This window comes from Orcinus orca, chromosome 14 (genome assembly GCF_937001465.1).
Source record: "Orcinus orca chromosome 14, mOrcOrc1.1, whole genome shotgun sequence".
NCBI classification, from domain to species: domain Eukaryota; kingdom Metazoa; phylum Chordata; class Mammalia; order Artiodactyla; family Delphinidae; genus Orcinus; species Orcinus orca.
In genome coordinates this window covers 7,245,967-7,260,590 of record NC_064572.1, presented here as the reverse complement: position 1 = coordinate 7,260,590, position 14,624 = coordinate 7,245,967, and the positions used below count along the sequence as shown (strand labels likewise).

The 14,624-nt window shown below is 44.6% G+C and overlaps 1 protein-coding gene across 4 annotated transcripts in view; it reads right to left on the bottom strand.

The window, feature by feature from the left end:
* Window positions 1–10,999: 10,999 nt before the first annotated feature.
* The window catches only part of RAB4A (RAB4A, member RAS oncogene family), a 55,238-nt gene continuing 51,613 nt past the window's right edge, over window positions 11,000–14,624 (bottom strand). For 3 of the 4 annotated variants that reach the window (XM_049697420.1, XM_049697422.1, XM_049697423.1), the window contains one exon: window positions 11,000–14,480. The gene's annotated coding sequence lies outside the window, so the exon portion shown is untranslated. The remainder of the gene's footprint in view (window positions 14,481–14,624) is intronic. The other variant, XM_049697421.1, reaches the window with a different exon arrangement.

The following is a 14,624-nucleotide window of genomic DNA, read 5'->3' as shown; positions in this document are numbered from 1 at the left end:
CCCCTCCTCGGGTCTCAGACTGACCACAAGATGGTGTACACATGGGGCAGGTCCAAATAGCACTGCCAAAGCTTTGAAGACTGAACTGACGTTGGAACCAATACCCACAGGACTTGGGGCCTGAGCCTAAATAGGTTGATTACTTGCTAAAACAAAATAACCAGCATTCTCCACAGGACTTGGTCATGTCTCATCATGTAATATTCAGATGCGTAAGGTTCAATCCCAGGTTACTCAGCACATGAAAACCATGAAAATGGCTCTCATGGAAAAAGAAAATCAGTAGTTGCCCTCACAGGCTTGACGGAAGCTATTACTGAAAAGTTCAAACGAGAAATCACCCTCTTGAAATAAGCATTGAAATAGAAATTATCAGTAGAGAAACAGATGATAGGAGAACTAAATGAAAATATTAGAACTGAAAAATACTCCAACTGAAATTAAAAAAACCTTACTGGATAGACTCAATAGAAGATTGAAGATGACAAAATAAAGATAATACAAATCATCCAGTCTGAACAACAGAGAGAAAAAAGGGCTGAAGAAAAAGTTTCCGGGTTGTGTTATAGGAGTCCTAGAAGGATAAGAGGAAGAGTGTAGTGCTTTAAAAACGTGCAGAAATGATGGCTAAAAACCTCCCAAGTAAGCTGAGTGAAGCTGAAACAGGATAAACCAGGAAATCCAAGCCTAGATACATTGAAAACTGTTGAAAACTAACAGACATCTTGAAAGCAGCCAGAGAAAAATGAAAGATGACCTACAAGGGAACAACAAATGCCCATGTGTTTTTTCATCAGAAACTACGGAGGCCAGGAGGAAATGGCACGTTTCTTAAAGTGCTGAAAGAAAAGAACTGTCAACTCAGAATTCTGTATCCAGTGAAATATCCCTCAGGAATGAGGGAGAAATAAGGATATACTCATGTGCAGGAAAACTAAGAATTGATAGCCAGGAGACCTGCTTTAAGGGAATAGTCAAAGGATGTGCTTCAGACAGAAGAGAAGTGATACCAAAAGGTAACTGGGAACATGGGGAATAGAACAATAGTTCTAGAATTTGGTCTTTTGTTCTCGGTTCCTGAAACAGCTCCAGAGCCAGAAAGGTGAAAGGAGTGCCTTGTCATTTCATTCATAACAAGCCCCTTCCCAACACACCTTTTGAGATGACTTCTGGCCAGCCCCTAAGAATGGGGGCTGGTTGCCAGGGAAACCAACTGGGAGGAGAGGGTTGGAACTTTCCCATCCCTGACTTCTGGGGAGGACAGAGGGGCTGGAGATTGAGTCATTCACCAATGGCCAATGACTTAATCACTCACACCTATGTGATGAAGCCTCTGTAAAGCCCAGAAGGACGGGGTTCATAGAGATTCCAGGGTGGCGAACAGATGGAGATGCGAGGAAAGTGGTACCCACAGAGCATGTAAACTGCACTCTTTCCCTGTACCGTGCCCCATGCATCTCTTCCATCTGGCTGTTCTTGAGTTATATCCTCTATGATAAAGCAGTAATCCAGTAAGTAAACTGTTCTCCTCATTTCTGTGAGCTGCTCTAGCAAATTAATTGAACCCAAGGGAGGGGGGTCCTGGGACCTTCCAATTTACAGCTGGTTGGTCAGAAGCACAGGTAACAACCTGGACCTGTGATTGGCGTCTGAAGTTGGGGCGGGGGCAGTCTTGTGGGGCTGAGCCCTTAACCCGTGGGACCTGCCACTGTCTCCAGGTAACAGCACTGAGCTGAACTGTAGGACACCCAGCTGGTGTCAAAGGACTGCTTGATATGTGGGAAGCTCCCATTCACCTGGGGTCAGAGGTGGAAGAGTGCTGTCATGGAGGAGACACAGCAGTGGATCTTTCCTGAGAACCTAACAAGAGCTTCCAAACACAAGCGTCTGAGCCCACAGTGAATGAGTGTGAGCACATGAACGTTCCTAAAACCTGGCAGGCTCCTATGGGAAGCACGGCAGATATCATCCCTACAAAATGACAGAATGCAAGACCCACAAAGGGTTCTCTGCATGCACGGGGAAAGCCGCACTACGAAAGTAAACAGAGTGGCTATGGAGGGCAGATTAAGCTGATCTTCTGGGAAAAAGGCTAAAACTACAAAGAAGACTGTCCTGAGGCAAAATGCAATACATGAAGGAACATCTGACCCCGAAAGGAGAACTAGACAAATTTACAATTATAGTTAGAGACATCGACATGCCTATCGGTAACAGAACTAGTAGACAAAGATTGGTGAAGACACAGAAGAGCTAAACAACACCATTAACCAAATCACTGACATTTATAGAACACTCCCCAGCAAAAGCAGAACACAAAATTTTCATGTTCACATGGAACATTCATCAAGACAGTTCAGATCCTGGTTATTAAAATAACCTAAAATTTAAAATCATACAAAGTATGTTTCTAACTATAATGGAATTAAACTAGAAATCAGTAAAGATAGGAAAATCTCAAATCAGTCGGAAATTAAACAACCTGCTCATAAATAATCCACCAAAAAGATGGTCTCAAGAGGAATTAGAAGATATTTTAAATGGAAGAAAAATGCAATTACAATGTATTAAAATTTGTGGGCACAGTTAAAGGAAGTAGTACTTAGAAGGAATTTATAGCATTGAGAGCTTATATTAGGAAAGCAGGCCTCAGATCAATAAGCTTCCATCTTGAGACAAAAGTAAGCCCACATCTTCCAGAATGAAGGAAAGAGAGCAGAAATCAATAAAATTGATAACAAAAGCAAATGAAGCCAAAAGCTGGTTCTTTGAAAAGATTAGTAAAATTGATAAGCCTCTAGCAAGCTTGACAAAAAAGAACAAGCCATACTGTTAGCAATATCAGGAGTAAAACGTGATTATCTGAATTTGCATTTCACTGACTTAGTGAGGGTTACCTTCTTTTTCATGTTGATCAATCATCTATTTCTTTGATGAATGGCCTATTTATGTGCTTTGCCAAGCTTAAAATTATTTTGGGAAAACTAGAAAAGCACACTGCCTTTCCCCCACCCCCACCCCCCAGTCGGTATCTGTTTAACTAGCTAGGATCTCTGTATTATCTATCTGACCCCAATCTTGTGTCAAACGTGTTGCAAATGCTTTGTCATAGCCCGTTGCTGACTGTATGCTTTCTTTTGTATAGAAAATGCTAATTTGCAGAGTCAAACCTCAAACCCTTTCTTTATGGGGTATTTTGAGTCACCTACAGAAAGATTCACCCTTTGGTCATAAAAAAATTCTTATGTTCTTCCAATGCCTTTAAAAAAATCTTACCTTTTGCTTTTAGATCTTTAATCCAACCGGAATTAAGTTTTTTGGTGAATATGAATTAGGGATCCAACCTTTTTAAAAAAAATTCAATTAAATGGGAAGAAAAAGGCCCTAACACCATCCAGTGAAGAGCCCTTAGTGATGTAAAATGTCACATCATGCTTCTTCATAAATTGCCACAGATACAAGGGAAAGTTTCTAGACGCTGCTCTTCTGTGGATCAACTGGTCTACACCTGGGCTCACAGCACTGTTCTAACTTAATTTTGCAGTGCATTTTAGTATTTGGTATGGCAAGTCTCCCTACCCGCCCTTGTTCTTTGCTTTCCTTGGCAATTTTCTTTTTTATATGAACTTTAGAATGAGCTTGTCGATTTCTATTTTAACATTCCATTTGGGAATTTTATTAAACTGCATTGAACTTACTAATTTTGGAGGACTGACATCTTTATAATATTGACTCTTTCTATCCCCAAATAGAGTATGTCTCCATTAAGTTGGTCTTCTTATATTTATTTCAATAAAGTTTTCATCAAAAGGTCTTTCACATTTCTTGCTGGATTTTTTTTCCCGTTTCCATCAAATTTTGTAAATGCTTCTTGCCTCTGCATAGGAAAGGGGCTGAACTGGGAGGAATGCTGTTACTTTTTCTAATGAATGAAGGAAGGAGACAGAAATGTGGGTGAAGACAGAAGTTGACGATGCTGTCATTAATCATGTATTTTGGAATTACCTCAAAAGAACCAGGGAATTGGAAATGACCCAATTGTTTATCAGCAAGGAAGTAGTTAAAGAAAACATGGCATATTCACACAATGGAACATTATTCAGCCTTCGATAAGAAGGAGAAAGCTCTCAATGTACCCAGACGTGCCAAGAGCTCCAAGATGCAGTATAGATGGAAAAAGACAGTGTGTGTAACATGTTGCCTTTTGTTTGAGGAAGAGAGGAGGAATAATACCTGTGTCCACATCAAGGAACTCTGGAAGGATACACACACTAGCCAGTGGTTACTGTAGGTGTGGGGTGAGCAGTGAGTGAGGCAGAGGCAAGGAGGCCCCAGGCTGACCTTCCATACTGCTTTGATTTTTGACATGTAAAAATGTATTAGCTATTTTTAAAAATCCTAGAGAAAACAGGAAAAAAAAAAAAAACCAAAACCAAAACTGAATACCCACTCTGTGAAGGTATGTCTCCCCCTGAAAACTCCAAGCTGTGTGTGGTTAAGCTAGGCTGACGGCAGAGCCAGCTAGGGGCCTGTAGGGCCCGCAATTGTAGCCCCTCCCTCCTGGGCCTGAACCTGGCTGGAAGGGTACTTTGAACCTCACCATATTCAAAACACGTAGATTTTTGGATAGTGAGGTGTAAATCCTGAATTTCCACCATAAAAACTAACCTTTCCTAGGAATAAAATTTGAACTTGATTACACCAACAATAGAAGCTTATCGAGTTTTTCAGAAGGACCAGGGCTTCGTTAGGTGAGCCAGGCTGCTGGCTTTTCCATGTGTTCTGATTGGGACACATAGACTCTGTTCCACTTTCCTCCACAGCAGGACTGATTTCCCAGGGATGCCCGCGGTGTGCCCTTCATAACAACAGTGCTCCTGTAGCCTGTGACTGCTGTTTATAGATTAAAGGACACCTTCTTCATGACTGCCACAGTATGTATGGCAAAGGTTAACATTTAATAATACAAAATATAAACCATAATTTTTTAAAAAATGGCTTCTTCTTACGTACAGCATGGATTTAAGTTTGGGCCTCCTGCACTATTAATGGGAAGGTAAATTGGCACAAGTTCTCTGGAGGGCAGTTTGGCTTTACGGCTCTTAAAAAGGAGCACATCTTTGACTTGGCAATTCCACTCCTAAGCGTTTCCCCACATACCCATGTGGGCCCAGGGAGGTGACCACAGCGCAGCATCCCGGGCAGACGGGGCACATCCGCACGCTGCCCCCATCGGAGCTCCTACGGTGGTGGGGAATGAGGAAAGGGAAGTGCGGGCAGCCCTGAGCATCTGGAAGACCCAGCCAACGCTCTCTGCTCACGCCTGCACAGGTTCAGGAAGCCCAGTGGCTCACGGGCAGGGGACACCACGCCTGCTGCCTGGGATCTTGCTGTGAGTGTGGCTTCAACTTAAACCCCAAACACTGGCCGTGTTGACTGTGACCGGTAGTGTGAACCAGTTAAGAGTGACTGCTTGTGACAGCTAACATCGCCATTAATCCGTCTTTTACTGGTTTTATGACCTAGGTGTTGACTAGGGCCAGAGACAGACAGCCTGTTTCACTTGAGGATTTCAAGGGAACTGGAGGCTCTTCTGTCTCTGTGCTGCCTTCTGCTCCTTGAGAGGAATCCTGGGGGTCAGGAGCAAATGCCTGCTTCCTGCCAAGAGCCCCCTCCAACAGCCCGCCTTGCTGGGGGCCCCGGCCTGGCACCAAACACCCCTCCCTCGTGGATGGATCCCGACGCTGCCCGCTGTGCTTTCTACGACGTTTTCCGTGGACTCGACTCGTACCCACGCCCAGCCGAGTGCTCTGCTGTGTGGCGTCACCCTGTGAGAACGGCTCTGACAACGGGTGAGACACCATCTCACCGCGACATCCCCGGAGACAAACACCAGACCCGGCCTAAAGCCAAGGCCGCTACATGGATCCCCAAACGTAACTACATTGGGTAAAAGTCTGAAGTCACGGGCTAGTGCTTAAAGCCAACATTACTGCAGGAAACAAAAAGAGGAAGGCAGGAAGGCCAGAGTACAGTAATCGGATAGCTGCAGATCAAGTAAAAAAATCCGAGTACCTAAGGACATTTTTCTTCTATTCTTGTTCAAGGACTCAGTCAAATAAACAGAGAAAAGAAGCAGCACAGACGAGGGCCAGCCGGCTCAGGCGTTTATTGGCAGAGAGCACAGGAGTGTTGCCACGGTAACTGCAGACATTAGATGCTGCTGGGCGAGGGCCGAGGGCCATCAGGCAGAGACCACCCTCCTGCGGGCGAAGGGCAGCAGCCACGGCTCAGGCCCCCAGGCACTGCCTCACCTTCACAGAGAAATACCCGACTCACAAGCGACTTCGGCACAGCCTTAGGCACCAAATACAAAACGACTGCGACAAGCATTCGGAAACCAGCTGGCACGCATTTTCAGTCATGCATTTTTAATTGATAATGTTTTCAGTGTACTGAACGCAGGGACAAAAAGACAAGTTATCAAGCTTGCACGTTTCTTTTTCTTTTCTTTTGAAATCAAAGCATGGTTTCACAGTGATGAAATCAACTTATTTCCCACCTCCAACAACTTGGCACTAAAGGTATGTTAAACATGGAAAATACTCTTACCAGTTAAAATGAGGACGCTTTATAGTCCTTGAAATTCCAGTAAACACGTGTGTTTGAAATTTCCATGAAGTCTGAAGAAAAAAAGGTGCCACTCAACAGAAATCCCGGTGCCTTGTCCTACTGTGCCTTGCTGTGGAGACCACAGGGCTGTCCCCGGGGGCCTGCCGTCCACTTCCTGGGAGTGGCAGCCCTGGCGTCTGCATCTCGGGCCCCTGTACTCTGAGCCACCGCAAAGGGCTATTTTGAAGGTTAAATCAGATGTTAAAAGTGAGAACACCTTTAAGTTGTTGCCCCGTCGAGGCTTTACGATAGACATTTCAAATGACAGGATTAAAAATGAGGAATCTGTTAAACAAAAATTCTCCAGTAATTTCTCAATAAACTATGTTTTCTTTTAAAAGAAGAAAAGAAAAGTGGGCATGAAATCCTATACTTTGATCGGAGACACATTGAACAAGCAACGCAGCACTTGGGTACTGGATTTCTCCAAGTGCAGAAGTGTATTTCTCACGGCTCAGATAGGGCTAAAGTTTGAAGAATCAGGTAAAAACATGTATAAACAACCTAAATAGAAAACCAAATTTAAAAGCTTCAGGTGAAATCATTTCATCTTAAAATTAGAGGAGGAAATCTATTATTTGCCACTCCTCTCCTACGGCTTCGAAAAGGCAGTTACTGAGTTTTCACAGCTCTGGCTTCTGCTTCAATGTGTAACAGAGTGTGTGTAATTCACAGAATTTAGAGATTCGACACATTCCACCCCAGGCACTTATGGCCCATCCTACAAGTCTTGGACAGCTGAGCAGGCCTAGCCCTGAAAGCAGACGTTTATCGACAAGTCATCTGTTCTATTGCTTCTCACAGCCTCAAGTGACCAGTCAGTGCACACGGACAGCACAGCAGTCTGGACGCCTGCTTGCCCACAGGCTGTACCGTCAGGTACCAAGAGGCCAACTAAGAGTGCACAGACAGCGTTCCCAAGAAATACTGGTCCAAACAACAAAACCTGCAACCTAAACAGCAAAGCTCTTAACCCTAGAATGTAAAACAAGACAACTGGGTAACTAGGCACTGACGTCAACAGTTGCAAACGAAGAGGCTGCTCTGAGAGTTACGATTTTAGACAGTTTCATTACCCATGTGTCCTGGAAAGAGAGTTGTGGACTGAAACTTGGACTCCAAATGCCTCCCAAGGTTTGGGAAGTTCTCAGCCATCATTTCTTTAAACAAGCTTCCCGCTCTCCCTCCCTCTCTCCTCCTCCCGGGGCTCCAGTGATGTGCAGACTGTCTCTTAACTGTGTCCTGTAAGTCCTGGAGGCTTTTCAGTCCCCCCACCCCCACCCCCGCCGGCTTTGCTTCTCTGTTTGAATAATTTCCAATGCTATGTCTTCAAGCTCGCTGTTTCTTTCTTCCGTTGCTGTTGAAGCTCTGTATTCAATTCTTTGGTTCAGTCGTTGTATTCTTCAGCTCCAAAATGTCTGTTTGGTTCTTTTTTATGTTTTCTATCTCTTTGTTGAACTTCTCATTTTGTTCTCCTGATTTTGTTGTTTTATCTGTGTTCTCTTGTAGCTCTCTGAGCATTTTTGGAACAATTATTTTGAATTCTTTGTTGGCCAACTCACGTGTCCCCATTTCTCTGGGGAGAGTTACTGGAAGTCTGCCGTGTTCCTTTGGTGGTCTCACGATTCCCTGATGCTTTGTGATCCCTGCAGTCTTGCTATTAATAGGTATCTGTGCACTTGAAGCAGCAGCTATCTCTTCCAGACTTTACGGGCTGACTTTGGTATAAGGAAAGACCTTCACCTGCAGGCGGGGGCATGCCGGAGTGTGCTGGGATCCCAGGCCTAGTGGTGCGGGGTTCCAAGTGCAGGGTCGGGGGTAGTCTGGGTGGGAGGGATACTGTGCCATTGGCTCAGGCAACTGAGGGTCACAGCATCAACTGTGTGGTTCCTGGCAAGCACTGTGCGGGGCTCTGCAGTGGCTGCAAGGGCTGGTGGGTTCCTCAGTGGTACCTCCAGGTTCAGCTGCTGGGGCACAGGGCAGGAAGCAGTAATGGCCACAGTTGGAGGTGTGCACACACCTGGCTGTGGAGACCAGCTGCAGGTGCCTGTGTAGTGGCAGGGGCTGGTCGCAGACTCACACATAGTGGTGGGGAACAAGGCCAGTCGCAAGGGCTTGGGCCAAGCGTGGGCCCACAGCAGCTGCGGGGGCCCTGGCAGGTGGTGTACTTTCCTAGAGCTGCAGAATCTCCCCACAGGTGTGTACACAGCAGCGGAGGCTGGTGATGGGGATCAGCCTGGGGGTGTGCAGGTGCACAGCTGGGAGGGGCTGGCCACACTGTGCACCCGGCAACGGGGGTCAGCCGCAGGGGCCTAGGCGGGCATCTTGCACCTATGTAGCTGCAGCTCCTGGGCTCTGGTGGGGCCGGGGAGAATGGGGAGGGACTCAGGCAGCAGGTGCCCAGGAATGGGAGTACCCATGGAGTGATAACTACTGAGAGCTGGCGGGCTCTCTGCGGAGCAGGGCACTAGGAACCATGGTTGTTCCAGCTGCACGGCTGACACTTTGCTTTGCTGGTCTCTAGGTGGGGTGAAACTGAACAGGTCCCTTGTGTGGTGCCCCAAAAGGCTGGGGAAGCTAGTCGCTCACCCCCCCCCCACTTTCCTGGGGAGGAGAACTCTTTCTAGCTGGGGAGCTCCCTCTTGGTGCTGAGCAGTGCTGGCCTGGGGGATGGGGTGATGCAGACAAAAGGAAGCTGTTCTTCCCTTTCTGTGTGATTATTTTCAGGGTTTTGTTCCACTGAGCAGCTGAGGTTTCTGAAGTGGACCCCCGAGTTCTCCCAGAGCTGTTTTTCTCTGTGGATAGCTAATTGTTGATCTTTGTTGGGAGTCGGGGGATGGAGGCCGGGGTCTCCCTACTTCGCCATCTTGGTGATACCATTTGAAAGTGAGCTCTAGGAGTTACGAAACTCCCTCCCAGACAGGAAGGGGCTGAGTCGGATCAGACATCCGACTGCACAACAGGCATCTTGCAGTGGGTAGGCTTGATATTCAGGTGCTTTAGAAGGACTTGGGGACACAACTGACTCTGATCGTTTGTCCTTTCCACAAGCACTGGAGTCCTTTCTATTGCCAGGCCCTAGGCACACAGAAGGCAGCCCTTTCCTAGGGAAGTCTCAGCCCAGTAGAGAAGACAAATAAAGACAATCTACGGACCAATGTGACCGATACCAAAAGCAAGGTCAGGACAGCGCAGGACTGGAGCGGTGTGTCTGCACGTGTCAGGACAGCGCAGGACTGGGGCGGTGTGTCTGCACGTGTCAGGACAGCGCAGGACTGGGGCGGTGTGTCTGCACATGTCAGGAGTGGGAGAGGGTTACTGAGGGCTCCCAGCTGCACCCGTCAGGACAAGGGGGCTGCAGCCTGACGGACCTGGACCGCCTGCAGGGTGTGTTACAGGGTGAGGGCAGTGAAACACAGTCCATGCAAAGGCAGAGAGGCGATGAGAAAGCAAGGGGCATTCGGAGAAACACAAGAGTGTCCTATAAAAGCACCATTTTCCCCAGGAAATAGGCATAGCGTGAGGGCATGTGACAGATGTTTATAGCCACAGAAACCAACATGGTGACTTTTCTGGAAAGGAGAATGGTGTGGTGGACTTAGCCCAAATTAATCACAAGTTTTCCTAGTCAATGTAAAATGATTTGACGGCTCCCCACCCAACGTACAGAACTTAGCACTTTACTCTCACACAGAGTTAGGTGGCCCTTAAATATTTAGTGAACATAATTATTTCTATGGCATTTTGGAATGTGACATACTCAGAAATTTAGTGTTTTTCTGAAAATGCTAGCTTTTCTTTAAAATGAAATTTACACATGACATCAAGAAGTTAGAGAAAGGAGCTGTCAGAGCACAGGCTTATCTATTTCTCATCCAGTTCCCGCAGGTGAAGGACAACGTGCTCTAGGATGAAGGAGCATGCTGACATTATTGCAAGCTCGACGCGCTTCATACTTGGTAGCGTAACTTCCGGAGATGCATGGGTCAAGTTCAATACGTCCTTCATGTAGACATGCTGAGGTGATTAAATTAGGTGTGCCTCACATTACTACGGCAACAAGTGTGATACTGAGAAGGTCTAACAACCAGTCCGGCGAGGGGTCCCACCACTCTGAAGCTGCGCTGGCTGTGGGTGGCAGGCTGGCTGCCCCGTGTCCCTGCTGAAGGTACAACTGTCCCCTGGGCTCGGGGACAGAACTTCCAGTACAATTAGCCACATGTTGGGAAATGACCTCCTGTAATGCTGGATTAAAGATGTGCATCTTGCTTCTTCAATACATGCCAGAAAGACAACTTTATATAATTGCAAGAAAAAGCCATAGCCATTCTTGGCTTGTAACACTATCTTTTATGAAGTTCCCAATGGTATGTTGATTATATAAAACTAAAAAAATATATTCTTGTCAGAGATGCATACTGAACTATTTTTGGGTGAAATGACAGATGTTTTGGGTGTTTCCAAATATTACAGCATAAAAAAAGTGGGGCAAAGGTACAGTAGATAAAACAAGATTGGCATAATGCGGACAATTGTGGAAGCTAGCTGATACAGTGGTTCTATGTGCTATTTTCTCCATACTTGTTTAAGTTCAAACACTCCCATAAGTCCGTTGCTGACCTTAGAGGGTGATGGCCGGCAAATGGCTCCTCTTTCTGAAGCTGGCAGGTTGAGTGTCCTCAGATAAATCCCTCTACAATTCTAAAAGCAACTCCTTAAACAAGTAAATACAATCAGGAAGCGACCAAGCAACAACTGGGATAAACTCAGATTGTCTGTAGGTGCACAGGTAGACTGATTAGTAAAGAGAAATCACTTTACAACTAGCACAAAAAGTTATTTTAAACTTTACAGGTGTTTTAAAGTCCCTCTAATTTTCCCCTCCAAAAAAAGCAAAAAAAAAGGACAAATATGACAGAAAATAAAGAACCATCTACTGTGTCATGGTATGAATTACAAATCATTTAAACTACTAATTTTAGCACTTTCTTCACTCTGAATGATCCTGATCTGCTAGGAATCAATGTTCTTAAAGATTTCAAAAACTCTTGCATAAGTCACAAGTAATATGTTTTCAAAAAACCGTTATAGTTTCCCAAATTGTGATGTTTTCATTTTCACTTAAATGCTGGACTGTGAAAGAATAAATTATAATCCCAAGTCCAGATGGAGTGTAGAATCTTTTTCCAGGAAGACTGAGAAAATGCTTTTCTAGATATGTAAATTAAGAGCATCCTGAAAACTTAGTAAGTTGTGGGAAATACATACATAACGTTTGTAACTAGATATATTTGGTCTTTATCTCTGGTTCCCGACACAAAGCTCCTAAAACCCTTAGAATTTCCTGAGTTTTAGGGGTCCCTTGTGAGCAGAGTTTATGCTAATGAACTGACTTCAGGTGTGTCCCCTAGAGAGTCTCAGTGTGGGGCTGGTCACCAGAAAGATCGAAGGAACTTTTAGCTCTACCCACTGGCCTCAGGGAAGGGGGATGCTGGAGATTAAGCTCTAGAAAAATTCTTGAACAGCAGGATTTGAGGAGCTTCTGAGCTTCCGGGTTGGTGACTAGGAAGACATCCATGTGCCGCGAGGGTGGCGCACCCCAAACTCCACGGGGACAGAAGCTCCTGGGCCCGGTACCCTTCCAGACCTGGCCCTATGTATCTCCCCGTCTGCCGTTCATTTGTATCCTTTAACATCCTTTGCAATAAACCAGTAATCTCGTAAGGAAACCGTTTCTCTCAGTCCTGTGAGCTGCTCTAGAAGTTAATCAAACCCGAGGAGGGGGTCGTGGGAACCTCAGACTTAGTGCTGACTTAACCTTAGCACTTAACCTGTGCTCGTAGGTGAGAAGCACAGGTAACAACCTGGACGGGTGACTGACATCTGCAGTGTGTGTCTGGGGGCGGGTGGTGGTAGTGGTGGTGATGCCTACTCAGCCCTTAACCTATGGAATCTGATGCCATCTCCGTGTAGACAGGGTCAGAACAGAACCCATCTGGTGTGTGAAGAATCAGAGGATTGGTTGGTGGTGTTGGAAAACACTCCACGGACCAAATACCACATCTTCTCCCCTCTTCATTTTTCCTAAAGGCCTTTATTAAGAACCACCATGGTTTGGTTCTCCAGCAACTTTTATTGGTCAAGGGATGTGGAATTATATGCAGTACCTGGGGTTTAATTAACAGGCTCACTCATAAATCAACTTAACATTTATCTTATTTAAAAAAAATTTTTGCTTTTGAATAAACTGATGTGGTCAAACAGACATGCTCCTACCCCATGCAAAAAGCTGTCCCAAAACGAGCAGCTTGCAAACCCACTGTAAATGAGATACTGAATGAAACATTCTTCTAGCGAGGTCCAAGAAGCAGCTCAGTCTGAGAATTTGCTTCATATCCTGACTTTTCAAAATCAAATATTCGAGACATAAAAGAAGCAAAATTAAAGTACGTAAAACAGCTATATCCTGATATTTTTATCCAAGTCACTTCCCAGAGTTTGTAGTGCTGCTGTGCTCTGTTGGTTAAAACAAAACAACAGAAGCAGTAGGCAGCTTCCAACTTAAAGGTAATGAAATTTACCAGTTTGCAGCTAAAAGTCACAGTGGAAGAACACATGTAAGGTGAAGAATGCTTTTAAACCTTTCAGCTTTAAGTAGTGCTGTATTTTAACTTTAAAGAGAAGTTCTATTATATATTTTTTGCATAAACATTTTAAAATATTAGAACAAGTCTTTGTAATACAATATATATTAGACTTCAATATAACTCATGTGAATTAAAAACATGTTAACTTGATAACTGTCATAAGGCAAAAGTTGTACAGAAACTTCTTAGTGGTGTCCCTTTAAAATTAACTCGATTTAGTGGGTTGCCTTAAAATGAACACAAAACAACAAAAGACTAAAAAAGAGGCAGTGATGCTCTGATACTGAATCCCAGAAAAAGCACAGTAGCAAACGATGTGTTTTCTAACAGGGAGACCAGGTGGTTCAGCAAACTGGGACCAGGTGAGCAGCCCCTGGTACATGGTTCATCTATTGCACTGACCAGATGCTGAGAGTAGATCGCTTGCCTAGGAAGTTTGGTTAAAGGTACCAGCATCTTTAGTACTAATCACAGTGCCTGTGACAGAGCAGGTGCTCAGCTCTACTTCCTGAACTGGTCTGATGAAGATACTTTAAAATCAACAGGGTGCTGGACAGTGTAAAGTTCATGGAAAAACTCCATTTTTCATTTTGTTTTGGTATGTGAGTAACTACTGATCTAGTATTTCGAGTGTGGCTCACATAACACCTTTGGACTGTGGTAAATGGAATTAACTAAGCACTGCATTGGCGATCAATGCCAGAGTCTCTGAATATCAGGTCATAAACATAACCAACTGTGCAATATAACCGACGCGATGATCAAAGCACACCTCACAATGAACAGATTTTAGTTCAGACGATTAAAAAAAAATGAAGTATTAGACTGCATTTAGTGCAACACTCTATTGATCATACCATACATCAGATACCATGCTGTGGAGACGTACTGGAGTAGCTTATATACAGTACACAGCCAGGATTCAAACTGGGGTGAGAGGGCGAATACGGAACAGAACATTTTTACATATATGTGTACATTTAATGGTCTTGTCCACTGAACTGGATTTATTATACGTTTGCTGTGCCACATCTACTAGCTTGCATAACAACCCAAATTATTTTTTTTGCACAAAGATCTACTTCCATTTAAAGTAGAAAAAGATGGTGGTTAAAAAAAAAAACTTCTTCAAGCTCCAACAATTGTGTCCCAAATACCACTGTATGAACACCTAAAAAATATTAAGAACAATTTAGAAATATGCATAACTAAAAATGTACAAACAAACATCGATTAAAGTCACAAAGGGAACTAGTGAATGAATACTTCCAATTTTTATTTAAACTTACCTAGGCATATTAGATA